This window comes from Callorhinus ursinus, unplaced genomic scaffold (genome assembly GCF_003265705.2).
Source record: "Callorhinus ursinus isolate GAN/ISIS: 27379988/994484 unplaced genomic scaffold, GSC_fseal_2.0 scaffold76, whole genome shotgun sequence".
NCBI classification, from domain to species: Eukaryota; Metazoa; Chordata; class Mammalia; order Carnivora; family Otariidae; genus Callorhinus; species Callorhinus ursinus.
In genome coordinates this window covers 288,713-303,906 of record NW_027397138.1, presented here as the reverse complement: position 1 = coordinate 303,906, position 15,194 = coordinate 288,713, and the positions used below count along the sequence as shown (strand labels likewise).

The following is a 15,194-nucleotide window of genomic DNA, read 5'->3' as shown; positions in this document are numbered from 1 at the left end:
TTGCTTCGGAGAGCCTCCTACTTTGGTGACTTCTCTGCTCATTTCTGAAGCAAGATAAGTCAGCTCCTTTTTTTAAAGATGTACGTAAGTTACAGGAGCAAGGGAAGAGCTTCTTTCTTCAAACTGGTCTCTGCTCCTGTCCTTTTACCTGAGAAGGAGAGCTCTGTGCCTGTTAGACAATGATTACTACATTTCAAATTTTAGGGTAAAACTCCCTCTAGAAGCCATGCATCTTTAGCCTCAAATGTTACCCTCTAAAACAATACCATGAGAACACAATACTGGTAATGGAATACGTTTCACATGGAGCAGTGTATGTGCTAAATGCATTTACAATCCCAGAAAATGTGGGTTTACATTTCACTTGTCCTGCTACAACGCCCTGTGAATTTACTCAGCTGGTTTTAATAATAATATATATTTTTAAAAAGTGGTGGGAATCTATTTCTGTGTGTACGTACATTACGGAATTGAGAGACTCTTACAGCAAGAATTTAACACCAGCAAAAGCACATGTGTACAGACGGAAAAACATGAGTAATTCCCTTTCATATGGTTTCCAGCCTCTCAGTAGTATGTAGAACACCACACGCCGAATGGGAGCCCAAGTGTAAATGGCGGACGTCTTTCTAAATGGGCATCCTTTTCGCCAATTGCCATGGATGATAAGATTCTATTTCCTTCCTAACATCCTTCCCCTCCTTTCACCCTGGAACAACAATTTTAGCATTTCCAAGCCATGCCTTGCTAGATCCTTGCCTATGCAAGCATGCCACACTTCCTCCCCCTGGCGGACAACGGGCCCTGGAATCCAGGAGGCTGTTGGGCAGATGGTTCCAGAGCACTTGGGCGCGGACAGCAGCTATTGGCCACAAACCACCTTGGAAGAAACGCTTCACCACCAAAGAAAGAGACTCAAATATAGAGAATAACCTTGATGCTGGTACTGCGACACCCAGGAAGCAAGAGAGAAGGAACAAAGTATTCGAATGAAAATGGTCTAGGAGGGCGAAGCTGGTTTTCAGTGGGACAGAGTCACACGTTTAACTGGCTGAGTTGGGGGGTACTGGGAAGCCCTGGAGAGAAAGGACTGGAGCGCTCAGGGCAGAAACCAAGTCTGGTTCGCAGAAGCCAAGGTGCTGCAAGCCATCCACGCGGAGAAGGCGGCTCTGGGGAAGGATGGTGAACCGAGATGGAACTTGACGGGCCAGCAACACCAAGGAGGTGATAGAACACGAGGGTTCGGTGGAGGCGGCAGAGGGACTCCTGAGAGGCAGAGCAGGTGCACAGGCTCCTTGAATGTCCGGGGAGCCATGGAGAGAAGGAAGTTCAGGAAGCAAGACAGTAAGCGGTCAGCGATGCCACAGGCTGCAGAGACGTCGAGAAAGTTGAAGGCTTTCCTTGCTTTCTCTTCTCTCCTTCCCTCCAAAGGCGTGATCGGCTCCTCACGTTCTCCAGCTCCTACCCCACACCAATACCACTCTGATTTCAGTCGCCTCCCCTGAGAGAGGCAGAAGACCTACATTATTGTTCTTGCTCTTTTATTTTTGGAAATGTGGCCATTTTATCACCTGCCTCTCTTAAGGACAAGGGGACAGAGGGAAACATCGGTGGACCGTCCCCCACGCGCTAAGCACTGAGCAGAGTAAAATGGTCGTGACCACATTTCAGCGGCGATGACTTAGGGAAAGGTGGCGGGAGCATCACACGGCCTGGCCTCCCACTCCAGGCCTTGCACACGGCCCTGCGGGTAGCCCCCACTCATCTCTCCCCTCACTGCAGAGAATGAAAACCCTGCTTGGCTCACGCCAGTCTTGTGAGGTCATGTAGGACCTAAAAGGCTGCAGGACTGGAAGGCACTAGGAGGGGGACATCTGCCTTTTTTGTTCCCTCCCAGAAGGTGTGTACCGACTGCGTACCCCACATGAAGTCTTCGCTGGGATGTGCTAGTTTACGTTCACTTCCCTCATCCGAAATTCTCCAGTCAACGCTGAGGTATCCATTCTGTTCTTTATTGTTTAAGCCCAAGAGTCTGATCTCCTGAGTGAAACAATAATCTCCTTGGAAATAGGGACTGTGTCATCTGCTTGTGGGATACCCACAAAGCCTAAAACGGGTTCAGCTGATAACTGGAATTAAATGCCACTATGGCACCCGTGGTAATTCAAATCTGGTGCTACACTCTCTCTCTCTCTCTCTGACAAGGGATTTGTTTGAAAGCACACCTTCTTGATTTGGCCTTTGGTAGAGTAATATTCTTGGAGCCCACAAACCCTAAGGCATTGTTTCATAATTGCCACTCAGCATTTCCAAGCACTTTGGAAAACGTGGGGCGCAGCAGCTCCTCCCTAGCACGCTACACAAGCAACATCGAACAAAGCAACAAGGGAAAAACTAGAGGGAAGTGATGGCCCCAAATCCTGGGCTTGGCAACTTCTTAATCCAAGCTTTCTCATAATTACCACAGAGGAATATTTATTTTAGGAGTCTTGCATGCACCTTCATTTCTTCCTCTACTGCTTGTTCTGTGACCCAGAAAATTTTTACCATCCTTGCAAGAATAAAGGAATGTCAGGTTTTCTTGCAGTGGAGATGCTATTCCTCATCAGGGGAAATGGAAACCAAATTAAACTTTGTTCTGCAATTTAAAAACATATCTCAAACGCAAGCCAACAAAAATTTCCCTAGCTGTAGCTGAATTTTTTTTTTTTTTTTAATGGTGTGCAAAAGCAAACTGCTGTAGTAGCCTTTGGCTGCCAAACACCCACGAGGGGATCCACAGACCTTGTCACACACTCCAGGGAATCAGGAGAAACTCTATCATCATCTTCCTCCAGCTGAGCAACATTGGTTCTTCACACACCAAGGAAACGGAAAGCCCATTTCTCCGGAATCTCAGTTCTAAAACTCACCTAATACCTCCAATTCAGACCTATTTGCATCAGAGAAAAAAAGGATGCCTCGATTTGCATAATGCTTTATTGTGTAGACCATGGAATCACAGGCATTATCTCCCTAGACCCTGTGAGGTAGGTATTGTGACCTAAATTTTACAGATGAAGATGAGGTTCAGAGATGTCGAGCCACGTGCCCAAAGTCATGGAGGAAGTCAGCGTCAGTGTCAGGACTTGAAGCAAGGTTAAATTCCCTGGCAAGCCCGTACTTATAAGCCCTTACCGTTGTCTCCATACCCGTGACATTAGGAACTTGATATTATAATTTGTAGTTATGGAAAGATATATTTTAGACTATAATTCATTATAAAAATGAATTTGCCATCAGTTATGGAAAGCTCACCATTTGGCAGGTACCACAGGTCTGTAGGTGACTTACAGACATTAGTATGCTTAATCCTAACGGAGATTCTGAGAAAAAATTAGTGTTTTAGGGAGTAAGGCAGGGGGCCTATCTTGAGGTAGGAAAGTGCCGAGGGGCCCAGGATCTATTCTGAGGCCCTGTTCATGGTCAGTCAAGAGGACTCCCAACAGCCTTGGATTTGGTCATAGGAGGGGTCTGTGAGAAGACCGAAAAGTGAGGTCACCTAGTCATACCTGAGCTGTGTGAGGTGATGATTCAGGAAGGGGCATCAAGGGCTCCTAATGAAGGCCATCAGATAATGGGAAGGAAGTCGCTCTGCTACTAAATTTAGGGCTGGGTGGATAATGCCACCCACTTTAATCCACGGTTGAAGGGGCCTTGGGGAGTTTCGACGTAGTGATACTGATGGATGGGAGCTCAAAACCAAAGGCTGTTTCCCTGACATGCCACCAGGCAGTGAAAATCCCGAGTGTGCACACGACATGCTCAAGCCCTCTTCTAGGCACTAAAAATACAAAAGTGAAAGGGAGAAAACACCCCTGCCTTTATGGAACTTACAGTCTAATGAGGCACAAGTATGCCCTGTATGGTCCTACTTTAGGCCACGGTGGTCTGAGGAAGCAAAAGCTACGTATGTAAAGCAGACACGGAAATGTACCAGGAGCATGTCATTTTCCTGAAAGGCTCTCCAGATATATTGTTGCTTTAACTCTTGATTGAACCATAAAAGTGTAGTCACCGCCAAATTGCATGGTGTTCTCAATTACTTGAGTTCAGTTGTCACTGGCAGGAGGCCCTTTGAGGGTTATGAATCATTACTTATACCATGTTATTAAATGGGAAAAATATGTTATAATAGAATGTGACTGTCAATTTTCAGGGGCATTACAGTCCCCCGGGAACTGAACTGCATCACGAGAGGACAGAGATGACACAGGAAGAGAAGGAATAATGCAGGTGATATGTGAGTTCATTTCTTTTCACAACGTACATGGTAATGAGACGGTTTTTATCCAAAATAACATTAGTAGCATTTGCAGACAACTACCCAAATGACAGGCCACTGCCAAAATTACAAGGTATGTCGATGTTTAAAACTAAAACTCTGACAGTGGGGGGATGGGTTTTTACTTGAGGCTGTGCCTTTCTCGGCGGCCATAAAACACACCTAGAAATACACCTTCTTTCATGGGGAAGCTGCAAGGACATTGGGTCCGTTTCCATTGTTTGCAAATATCTTTGCAGCCGATCTACACTTTTATCCTGACATTATTAGCAACTTCAAGTATGTTTAATCAAAAGAATATCCAGACGAAATAGGAAGCGGAATGGGAGAGAAATGAACATCGATGAGAGGAGACAGAGCTTGGGAATAATTTATTTGTTCATGTTGGAATACACAGACAATGGTATTTTTGAGGGAATTTTTGAGGGAAGTTGGAAAGGGTGAATATCCTGAGACCTTGGGGGGGAGGGGGTGTGTGTGTGTGTGTTTAAGTAGGAGCCTGCATCTGGGATACAATTTAAATCCTGATGAGATCTACAACTTTATATTCTCTAACTTAAAAAAAATAAATCGACCCATTAAAATAACATCCCTTTGTGGGAATTTTCCTCCTCCTTCCCCCTCCCCCGCCAGACATGGTCAGGCTGAGACATCCACACTTAGAAAAACTGTGGGAAAACACCCTGAAAGTGATTAGGAAAACAATAAAAGACATCCGTGGGTCTGTGCAACGCCGTCAGGCAGCTTCCAGGGAAGGGCTGAAGATGCAGGCCTCGAGTCTGTGACAAAGTGAGGCTGGCCGCCATTGTGAGGACCTCGGTTACACGTCAGTGCCTGGTTTTTAATGCCCGTGGAGAGAGAGCAGGCGTAGAGCCTCGGACTGAGTGAGGGGCCACCTCTCTGAAATCCCCTCTGACTTTGATCAGGAGGCAGAGCCAGGGGGTGAGATAAATACATTTTAGGGCTGACCTTCCTCTGCGGTTCCGCCAGCCACGGGGAAACATCAGTTAATCCCCGGCACATATCAGGAAATGGCTGCAGGAGGGATTGCCTGAGAGGTGAAAAATGGAGCTGGGCAACCAATCTCCTAAAAGGACCACCACCGTAAGGAATGAGAGGATGTCACAAAAGCCAGCTTTAATCAAGCTTGATTGTGGTAAACATAAAAACATACGCAGCTGCGGCACAATATCCTATTAATCGTCCCCAGTGTTCCAAGAGGTAGGTGTTAATTGTCTCTTGTGCTTCTCCGGATTTGTCTGGGACCCGGTTTTGCTGCTAACTCGAACACGGATTAGATGCGAGGAAGAACAAAAGGATCAGCAGGCTTTCTAGGCAACACAATCTCTTATAAAAATGACATGGCCATTGCGGGAAGAAGATAATGCTCTGCAGAATTCTAATTTTGACCCTCTTCTGCAAAAAGAATCCAATTTTAATCAGCGCGGCCCAATGAAATGGTCCTTACGGTGCTGCAGGCTGTACGCATGCCCGGATTTGATTAGGCAGCGTCCCGAGAAAGGGTTCATTCTGCTTTGTCCCTGAGTGCTTAAGTCTGGGTGACTGTCAGGTCCATGTTATTCTGCCCGACGTCGTATTTATTCCCAGCAACACAGTGCTGCATGTGGTGACAATGACGTTACTATCTAAACACCTTTCAAATGAAAAGTCGGCTTTGCCTGGGCTTCTTATAACTAGATATGCCAATGGATACCCTTCAATCTAAAGGGAGAGAAATGGCTCAGATGTCCAAAAGGAAGGATATGAATAGATGTTAGAGAAGCCAGAGAAGGGGGGAAATACCCGCATCAAGCGACAATATCAAAGAGAGAGGTGGGATTTCAGGGTCCCCCAGCCATCCTTTTTTTTTTTTTTTTCTTTACCCTCTAATCTCCTCCCTGATTTTTTTAACCCCCCTACCCAAACTCTAACCTCACGATTTCTGCTTCTTTCCACCTAATCCTTACACTCAGGAAAGACTCTAATATTGGTCTTGGACTCAAGAAGTCCATGGCCAGGACTCAAGTGCAGGTTCCTTCGCTAACCAGCTTGTGCCTCTGGACAAGTCACCCTCTTGCTTCAGGTCTTAAGAGACTGGGTGATATTTCAGGCTCTTGTGGCTGCAAAACAAAAATAAAATTCGAAAAGCCAGTGACGGTGCCCCCTACCCCAGGCCGCCATGGTCTATGTGGCCCGGGAGGAATCTTGAGGAGCCATCAGGATCTGAGACGCTGCTCTTCTCTCCATTTCTCTGTCTCTTCCATGCCTTATGCTGTCTCTCAGGACAGGTTTGCTTCTCCAGAGGTGTGCCTGTCCCATTCTCCTCTCGCTGCCAGCTCACCGGTTTTCTCAGAGAACGGCCCCCTTGAGTCAGGTGACCATCCATGGTTTAGTCGGTGGCCACTCTGGCCGAATAAGAGCCTGGTATTGTTTGCCAGCAGGAGGGGCTTCAGGCACGGCCATCAGCCCGAACACGAGAGCAGGAGAGAGGCAGGTACTGTGACCCCTGAAATTAAAGAACATCCAAGGTCCAATCTCAACCTGAGACTATGACTGAGGAATGAGGTCTGGGATTACCTTTTGGAATAACACCCAACAAGGGGCGGGCGAAGGACACAGAAGTGCCTAAGAAGGTACTGGGTAAGTGCCTGGGGTGGGACGCGGTGATGCCAAAAGAGGACGGAAGGCTGCTGCAGGTACCTGACAGACTGTCTTCTCCCCCCGAGACGTGGGGTCTGTGCTCCCGCCTTCCACATCAGGGCCTAAGCGTGTGACTGCTCTCTGGCAAGTAGAGTGGAAGCATTGCTATGTGATTTCCAAGGCTGGGTTACGAAGAGGACACGGCTTCCCCTTGGCTCTCTCTTTTGGGGTTCTCATACTTGGAACCGAGCCACCATGTTGTGAGGAAGACAAGGTCACGGGGAGAGGCCACATGTAGTGTTCTGGCGGACAGCTCCGAGCCCCCAGCATCAACCAGCAGACATGTGAGCAAGGGAGCTCTCAGGTGACTCCGGCCCCCTCGCCTGCAGGCCATTCAGCAGCAGCCAAACAGAGCCAACCCCTAACTGAGCCCAGCCCCAATTATAGGCTCCAGGGTACAATAAAGGTTGTCATTGTTTTAGGCCACCAAGTTTTGGGGTAATTTATTATACAGTTACAGCCGTACTATGTAAGCTAAAGTTTTGCCTAAGAAGGCAGATGCACCCCCCCAGAAAAATGACAAGCCTCATGGTTGAGCACTGGGGTCCTGATAAGGCAGAGAAACTGCTTAGCTACCACCTTGTCTTATCCCCGTCAATGCTCCTTCTATTAGTGGGCATTGGCCACCCTCCAGATCAAGATGATGTTTACATAGTCTTACATAATTACAAAAACACAAAAATTCTACTTTTCTGCTGGACCTACACAGACATCACCTGGTTTATTTTGTATAACTATTATAATAACCAAGAAAACCTTCCATTACTAAGAAAACCTTTCTTTACTTTTTTCTCTCTTTGCCTGGCCACACACCAGTCCCACCCCCATCAAGCCTTTACAATATATTATTTGGGAATAAGTCTAAGATGTAAATAAGTCGCTTTTGGCCAAGTGTCCAATCAGTCCTGACATCATGAAGAACTCTCATTAAAGCCTAAGTAAAATTTACCTACAGTGGCCTTATGCATTTGGCAATGCATGCTGATGGCCATCAGTGACCATTAAATCCCCAACTGAAAAGAAACAGTAAAACTGTTTGGAAATGGATACTTTTGTGAAATGTCTGGTCACTGACCAATTCTTTTCTGTTTGTCCTCTGCTATCATACTTCATACAGTATCACAAGCAACCACTACCTAACCCAGCAAAAATCTCCCCTTCTATTATACACTTCCCAGACTCAGGCTTACGTCTCATCCATGCTGTCTTAAGTGGTAGAATGGCACTTTTCCACCAGTGGGTACAGGGAAAAGAGATTCCCTAACTTTCAACAGATACAGTAGAAAAACTGATCTTAAGTTAGAAGACCTGAGTTCTAATTCTGCTCTTTTATTAGATTGTGTGTGTGCGTGTGTGTGTGTGTGTGTGTGTGTGTATGTGACTCTCTGTATACCTCAGTTTCCACTTCTACAAAATAGAGTCTAAGATCTGTCCTATCTACCTCCCAGGTTTGGGTTTGTTTTATTAAATAGCTATAAATGTGCTTCAGAAAGCATGATGTTCTATAATCATCAAAGTAACACGTCTGAGGATAACATCAACCAGCCACGTGAAGTCTTAGGTATTCTAGTGCAGAGCCTTGTACATTCAACAAGTATCTATTGGGGGCCTCCAGTGTGTCAGGCAGACTGCTAGGCACTTACCTACCTCCGTAGGAGCAGGTCCCAACCCTCTCCAGCCTTCCTTCCCCACTGACTGACCTTACATCTAACTGACATGATAATCTTCCTCACAGGATTAAGCCACAAAAGCTGGGCATTGCTTCTAGAAGCTGATTAATTTCAACTAACACTTGCCAAGCACAGACTCTGGCTAGTAGTTTCACTTATAATATTTCATTTAACGCTCACTGTAACTCCATTACACACATGTCAGTATTACTATTTTACAGATGAGAACACTAAAGGTCAAAGCCTTGAAGTAGCTTGCCCAAAGCCACGGAGCTGGTAGGAAGGCAGACTTGGGATTCACACCCAGGCCTCACTCTAAGCAAGCCGTTTTTTACATTTCAACATGCTCTCATTCCAGGATGCTTCCTCCTGCTTAAGAGAAGGAATGGAGTGAGGGATCTCATTACCTTCTACTATAGAAACGGGATTTTTTTTTCATGATACCAGTTAATTATGGTACAGCAATAGAAAACTCTTTGGAAGCTCTTTCTTCTTGAACATCCTTCCTCAAGCTTTTGTAGAGAAGGTATCTGCTTATATTTTCCAAGGTCATGAACTTTGCCTTTCTTTTATTAATAGGACTCTATTTTTTAGAGCAAGTTTAGGTTTATGGCAAAATTGCACAGGAATCACAGAGTTTGACATACCCCTCCCCCAACTTTGCATTTTTTTTACGTTATTTTTCTCTAGTTCTACACCCGAGTAAGCATGCTTTCCCTGAATTCCTGTTGTACTTTTCCTGTCATTTTATCTATAGAAACAACCATATCCAGTATATTTGCTAGAACTAGGTGTAGGACTCAAAAATAAATTTGTAAGTTTGCTTCTTGGACAGACTGTGGAAAAGCTCCCTGGAATATGTGGGGATGGAAAGTTTGCATTTGCAGTCTGCTAAGCAGGGACAGCCTTGGGGGATGGTGCTCCCAGCACAGCGTTACATCTCCTGTCATTGGGTCAGGGCAAGCAATACTGCAGGAACAGTGTTAGAAAAAAAACCCATGAACCATGGGGTGAAGGAGAGGATTTCAGCACTTTATAATTCAGTTGTCTGCATGAAACCTAGAATTGCAAAAGGCATACACGGGACCCTGAATATGCAGTATTACTTATATTTGCCCAATATTTCCAGGATTTTGAAATATTAAATTTTTTTTTTAAGTGTTTCCAGGGCCGCGTCGGTGGCTCAGTCGGTTAAGCATCTGCTTTCAGCTCAGGTCATGATCCTGGAGTCGTGGGATATCGAGCCCCACATGGGGAAATCCCTGCTCAGCGGGGAGTCTGCTTCTTCCTCTCCCACTGCTGCTCCCCTGCGCCTACTCTCTCTCTCAAATAAATAAATAAATTTTTTAAAAAAGTGTTTCCAGGATTTGCTCTTTGGCACTAAATCATTTGGGGAGGATTTGTGATTACCCCACCCCCCCACCTCAGTGAAACTGTCTAGGGAAGATGGAGACATAGAGTCCCTCCCTCATGTTCTTTGCGTTTTATTGGTCCATTTGGCACCCAAATCCACCACGTAAAGACGGAGTGCCTTGCTATAAAGGACTCTATTAGGTGTAGCAGTGAGAAATGGTCCACAGAGGCCAAGCTGTTCTCAGCAGATCATTGCCGTGACAAAGCTCAAGTAAAGTCTGCGATGCTCTCTCCTGGGGTCCATTAGCCTTGGGGACTTCTGTTACAAGTGGTTTTGGAAAAAATGGGGCCTTGGGAAAATTGGCCTTTCAGAAAAGGAGCAGCAAAGTGTTAAAACCAAGGAGCTTTCTATCGGTTGAGCAGTTAGGGGCTGACCAGGTGTCTCATGGCAGGTTTTTCTCAGTGTTTCCACAGGTGTTTGCATAGGACAGTGCTGCCTTTTCGGGGAGGCTTGACCATGTCCATGGGGTTTGAGCTCTGGGTCTTCAGCGGAAACACGGCTGTCAAGGAAATTACCCATGGCTGGAGGGTGTGCACACCAATTCCTCAGCCCTGTTCATTCAGTCACTGCCGCTGTTTTGGGGTCTAGATCAAAGTGTGGCCTGCAGACCCACAGCACTGGCATGGCCTGGGAACTTGCTGGAAATACAGGATCTCAGGCTCCACCCCGTACCTATTGGGTCAGAATCTGCATTTCAAGGAGGCCTAGGACTCATAGGCACACTACCATTTGAGAAGCCCAGACGCAGAACTCACAAATTTCTGCCTTCTGATAGACAGCAGAATTTGCTTTCTCACTTTAATAAGCTGCATCAGGTACCTGCACACTAGAGGAAATTATACAGCAATATAGCATAATTAGCTTTTGCTCCTAAATGAATTATATATTAGCTTTTACAAATTGCCTATCAAATCACAGGAGAAACAGAGTACTTTTTGGAGTCCTGGGAGTGAAGAGATGTACCAAACTGTATTATAAAAGCGGTGTGGGTATAGCAGAAGGGGCTGATAGAATAATGACTTTGTCAATGTTTGCTACCATGTTGAGTAACTCACGTGCATCATCTCATTTCCCAACCACTCTGCTCTGTAGGAACTATTACTATCCTCATTTTACAGACCAGAAACAGACGCAGCCAACTAGAAATTCTTTGCCCAAGGTTATACAGGTGGTGAGCGTCAGAGTGGCAATTTGAACCCAATAGTTTCTGGCTTCAGAGCCCCACCCCTTAACAACTATAGGTCAACATTCCACACAGGATACAGACTTTTCACAACGGTGGCCATAAGCACAAAATATCACAAGCACAATACGATTTGATAAATGCCCCTAGATTTAAAGAAACAGGTTTCACTGATTTTAAAAAATCACAGCTCGGACAAACAAACAAAACAAACACACAAGAATAGCACATACGGGCTTCCCTGCCATGAAGCTGGTCTGTTCCTCGGACTTTTCTGGGTGTTGACTTAATGTTCCTTTAACCTTATTCTAAACTGCTGGTATATCCAGTGATCCTCTGAGGGGCTTTTCTTACTGCTATGAATCGAGCTGCTCCAGAGCATCATTTGACTGCCTTCTCCACACCTTCGTTATTTTTTAAAAAGATTTTATTTATTTGAGAGAGAGAGAGCACGAGCCAGGGGAGGGGGAGAGGGAGAGGGAGAAGCAGACTCTGCTGAGCAGGAGCCCATTGCAGGGATGGATCCCAGGACCCTGAGATCATGACCTGAACTGAAGGCAAATACTTAACCGACTGAGCCACCCAGGCACCCCTCTCTTTAGAAGTTAGGTGTGACAGATAAATAAGATAATATATAAAGAGTATAATATATAAAGAGTGGTGCATGGTAGGTGGTTAATAAAAGCCACTTTTATCTTAATTATTATTGCTCAAATACAGATTCTGCATTCCTGTTTTTCTCAAAACTCCAAATTAACCCATGACCTATGCCAAAAGAAATGTATTTGGAATTTCCTTGATACTCATTAGGTGCCCTAGAAATACCTGCATTTTTATTTTTATTTTTTTAAAGATTTTATTTATGGGGCACCTGGGTGGCTCAGTCGGTTAAGCGTCTGCCTTCGGCTCAGGTCATGATTGCAGGGTCCTGGGATCAAGCCCCGCATCGGGCTCCCTGCTCAGTGGGGAGTCTGCTTCTCCCTCTGCCTGACACTCCCCCTGCCTGTGCTTTCTCTCTGTCTCTCAAATAAATAAATAAAATCTTTTAATCTAGATACCTTTTTTAAAAAGATTTTATTTATTTATTTGAGAGAGAATGAGCAGGGGAGGGGCAGAGGGAGAGGGAGAAACAGACTCCCTGCTGAGTGTGGGGCTTGATCCCAGGACCCCTGGATCATGACCTGAGCCAAAAGCAGACATTTAACCCACTGAGCCACCCAGGCGCCCCCCGCCCTTTTTAAAGATTTTATTTAACATCTGCATTTTTAAATGGATGGATGAATAAACGAAAGAATGGGGGTATGAATTCAGCTGTATTTACGAAATCACAGCTGGTACTACTCCAGATTGCCTTGGAAGTACACGCTTGAACTCCCAGTATCATTTATCCAAAATGACTAAGAATTTTAAAATGACAGAGTCATGTTCAGGAATGGGCCCCTTATTATTGTTCTCTGCTCTGATACTTTTCACACTGCTCTGTGGACTCAGTACTCCAGAAAAGGCGTTCGCTCCGGACTCCGGCGCTGTGCATACTGATGGGTTCAGCTGGCATTCGGCCTGGCATTCATGTGGCCGAGGTATCCTGGTCTCTGGTGAAATGGAGTTGTCCCTCTGATGTTTCTCACTTGGCAATAAAGTCTTAGTAACCACAGTCATCGCTACGGCACCCTGCTATTTAATCTTTGCTGGAAAGTGATGAAAACAGACCTCACTTGTATGAGAACTCTTAGGTTTAGTGAAAGCAATGTGAGAAGTTGCCAAGTTTGTGCTTAGAAACAAGCACATGTTTGAAACCCTGGTTTTCTTTTTCTTAAGCTTCCTCAAGTTGGAGGCCTATAACACAGATACGATGTCTGATTTAAGCAGTCCTTATTACCGTCCTAGTTCAGTTTTTAAGATCAGTTCTTGCCGGCACAGAAAACAGAAAGCAAACAAGTCTCCCCCCGCCACCGCCAGCCCCCATCCTTTCTCGAATAATCTAGATATTTAGGCAATCTTTCCCTTCCCTGAGGGTGTGATCATAGCATATTATTTTATTGACTCATGATTAAGAACTTCTGATGGGAAAACCAGTCAAACAGAGAAAACTGGTTCGGGGGTCCCCCAAGTAAAGAGAGAGCATATCATCTGATGGTGGCAAGTACACCAAACAGGAATGAGACTCTACAGAAGAAAATATTCTTGAAAATATGAAATCCTTTATGTGAACTTTCATGCCCTTTTTTGAGGAAGTCAAATTTTTTTCTCCAAAATGCGTACAAAACTGTGAGTGGTAGTTTGCATTACCCTGAGGTTCACAGAGCCCACGCGTGAGTGAAGTTGTGTGTGAGAGGGAACTGAAGTTGTGTGTGAGAGGGGACTGACGGTGGAAACTCAGTGGTGAACACGGTGTGGGCAGAGGGAAAAACACATGCAAAACATCACTGAGAGGAAGTGTCACAGGAAAATCTTATGAGGCAGCATTCTACAGGGCAAGTCCAAGCAGCGTCAAACATGCTGTGCATTTGCTCATTTAAAAAGAAATCCTACAAGCAAAAAGGTTTTAGATGCCCAAAGAACCATTACTTTTTTAACTGAACTAACCTTCCTGGAATTCAGTCACATCCTATTAGCCAAGAGAAGATTCTAGTTCAGAGCTAGGTACTGGATTTTTTTGTACATCTGGTTCCACTCTTGGAAACGACCATCTCTTCACCCATTATTCTCCTGACATATCTAGTTTAATATAAGAGGTGATTTCCCTATTAGTGCCCTGAGGTATGATTTGATGAGAGTTTGGTAATGCATATAAATGGATTTCCATTACACAATTAAAGCCAATAGGGCCCAATCTAGGCTTCTTATTGAATTTTTTTAACCAGTAGACATTTTGTATAGTACAGTTTGTGCTTATTAATTTACTACCTGGTAAATCTTTATATATTATCTTAGTATTCTTGATTACCAAGCGTTAGTCTAAGGGGAACACAGGCTTTTAAAATTCATTTAAAATGGATGTTTTAAATTCTCTACTTGAAATATCTGAAACAGGCTTTAACACTGTCATGGGGTAAACTAGAAAGAAAAGTAGTCTCCTACCACTATGACTAATTTCAGGTAATTGAAAATCTATGGCCTTGAAATTACAGCAATACTGGTTCATTTGTGACAGCAAATCAGTTTTTCTCCTGACAGATTTCCTAATTTATGTCATGTTTCATCATATCCATTCTGTAGACACACATGCAAGCTATTAGAACTCCAAATCGACTCACTATCTTGTTTGCTGTAGATATGATTGTAGGTGTCTTTGTTGAATTATCCAGGAACATTTGTAGGAAGTAAAACCTTCATTCAGAAAAGAATACATCACAGGAGTAAGTAGTTTTAAAAGATGGAATGAGGATATTTATATTATTAGTCCATTGGCTTAATCTACTATTATTATAAAATATTAAAGATGACTACAACAATTTTTCTTCTAAAGTTCAGAGCCAAGGCACACTAGGAATGTATATGACTGAGGTTAATGATGTATGTACCAGCTGACAAAGAAAGCAAGAAAAATCTGAATTCCTATTTTTCTTATCCCCCCCGCTTCTTTTTCCTAAGGAAATGATTTCACACTGAAAATTTGTTAAGAGGAAATTAAAAAGCCACCATTGATGAAGTTATTTTAGTAGATCACTGAATTTTTTACTTTTAATGATTATGCACCTAGAATTGGTGGTACGCTTGCATACAAGATGCAGACAATTCATAGGAGGGAGAGGGTCGGGGAGACAAACATGTGCCATGTTCTGGTCCTTAATTTTTGGGCACTACCTCATTTATTCTGCCAAAAAAAAAAAAACTAGTAAGGAAGTATTATTACAGATGAGCAGTCTGTTGATGAAAAATTTTATTGAACTTGTCCAGGGT

At 44.3% G+C, this 15,194-nt stretch overlaps 1 protein-coding gene across 1 annotated transcript in view; it reads right to left on the bottom strand.

The window, feature by feature from the left end:
- MAML2 (mastermind like transcriptional coactivator 2) overlaps positions 1 to 15,194 on the bottom strand; it is a 341,184-nt gene that overhangs the window by 182,990 nt on the left and 143,000 nt on the right. The gene's annotated exons all lie outside the window — the stretch shown is intronic.